The sequence below is a fragment of the Cynara cardunculus genome, unplaced genomic scaffold (assembly GCF_001531365.2).
Source record: "Cynara cardunculus var. scolymus isolate 2C unplaced genomic scaffold, CcrdV1 Un_Scaffold_8798, whole genome shotgun sequence".
NCBI lineage: Eukaryota > Viridiplantae > Streptophyta > Magnoliopsida > Asterales > Asteraceae > Cynara > Cynara cardunculus.
This window is the reverse complement of record NW_020204470.1, coordinates 608-2,945: the sequence shown is the minus strand read 5'-3', so window position 1 is coordinate 2,945 and position 2,338 is coordinate 608.

Below are 2,338 nucleotides of genomic sequence, written 5' to 3'. Positions count from 1 at the left end.
TTACATTTCGAACATTGAGACGGCACCCAGTCATATTCCAAAACCACCTTTATCACATCTTCACCATCGCCCGACAGCTTAGGAATGACAACTTCAATTTGCTTCTGAATTGTACCTACGGCCCAGACATCTACCAAAACTTTAGCAAAGTTAGTACGACCCCATGCTTTATCACAAGTACTAGCAGTACAGGCATCCAGCCGCAAAGGGACTCCAACTGCACTAGCAATCCGGCTAATGCCCTCTCTGTTAAACGCAACCAGAGGAATGTTATAGAATTTAATCCATAACGGACAGGAGGTATGTTCTGGCTTTTTAAGTCCCTTTGAAGGGTCCCAGATAGAGACAAAAAGAGGCCTCCCACGAATCATGAGTGGGGACGACTCAACCACTTGATTGCAACCACCATTATCATTGAATCGAAAGAAGAAGTACCCAAGGTCATTTACCATTGCATCCATAAGCCCAAACTTACCCCATGCATTTCTAACCGCTTGCAGAACAATTGGGAAAGGAAGACGAGGTCCCAAAAAGTATCCATAAAGAACCGAGTGGAAAGATTTCGCCATGTCCCTTGTAGTTTCCAAAGAAAATTCAATTCTCGGTTTCACACTTTTCTCAACCGGGTAGTACGTCAAATCATGATTAGAAGTGCCACCAACAATTTCAGAAAACGACTTTTGACGCTATACCACTCCCACCCAAGACTGCAGGTGATATGCGCTCCCATGCCGAAACCCTTTTAGTGGGACCAGAATTGTCCTTACTCCCCTTTAACGTCGCCTCATTTTCACCTCCATGCACATGATTCCCATGCACGTCATCAGACACCGAATCTCCAAAAATGACCTCAGCAAAATCCTTAGGAGAAATACCTAGTTCCCCCAAGATTGCATCCGCAAAGTCAACCATTATACCACACAACAAGAAATACCTAGTTCCCCCTATCCCTAGTCAAGAAGCCGTGGTGCTGAAACCCCTAATAAGCGTTCTCAATTAAAATAAACGAAGACCCCACAAGGAGGTGCTGAATATTCAATTGAGTAACTCAATAAAGGCAACGAAGACCACAGAAACACTCGACACAGGAAATAAGAAAAACTAGATAAGACGAAACGATAAGACGAAACAAGAAGACAACGACAAACGAGCCAAGACTATCAAAGAACCACTTCAAACGAAAAACCAAGAAATAAAGAAGAGACAACAACGGCTCAAACCCCTAACAAAAGCTACGGCCAAGGGTGGAACCTGAAAAGGAAAACAGATGAGAGCAAAAGGAAACCCTAACCTGCCAAGAAAAGGACACCCTAGCTAGCAACGGGGAAACCCTAGCCGTTTCAAACCCAATACGGCCAACAAGCAAGCAACACCTATGGCCAAGAAGAAACCTATTCCGTGAGCAACACACTACACGGCCTCTAACCCTAGCATGCAATAAACGACAGCCAAGAAAAACCCTAGCCGTGATCAATACACGGCTAAGAAGAGACGGGACAAAACCCTAGCCGATTCAACACAAACACAAACGAAACTCGTAAAGCCAACAATTGGGAAAAGGAGACAAAGCACCAAACCAAACAACAAAGGAGATAGCACATAAGCAACACACAACCGAAAGCAAAAACAAAAAGGCCAAACCCTAGCCGTGAGTAAACCCTTCACGGCCAAGAGGAGAGGGTTCGAAAGCCGTAGCCACAATGAAGGAAACAACGATCCAAAGTAAGCAAGAAAGGAGATCGCTCAAGAGAAACGAAAACCAACCTTAGGAAGGAAACCCTAGATCCGCCTCCAAGACAAAACCGTAGAACCTTTGAACCGAGAATCAAAACAGCCGTGGAAGGAAAAACCGAATGCAAACCAAACAAAACGCCAAGTAAAACAAAGGTGGAGAGAACAAAACGCATAAGCATCACCAAATCACGATCGAAATCATCATCTTCATCTTCAAACGTTCATCACCAAGCAAACCCTAGAGAGAAAAACCTTTGTCATTACCCTGATGGGTTTAATGGCCACCTTAGTGCGTATAATGGGCTTATTTCTCCTATTTGAGTCTAATTGAGTTATAATGATACTCAACACGTCATAATTGGTTTAATCAAAAGTTAATGGGAGTAATTGTGGTAGAATGGGTCTTAATTATCCTTAACGGGTCCATTTGGTGTTTGTGGATATAATGGGCATATTTCTCCTTGATAAGTCCAATTGGGTCAACGTGACTCTAACTAGGGCTGAATTAGTTTCATCAGACCGTATAGCGTTTAATTAGCACAATTTTTCACTAGGAGTCTAATTGGGTCAAGAAGACACTAAATCGGTCATATTTAGTGTAAGT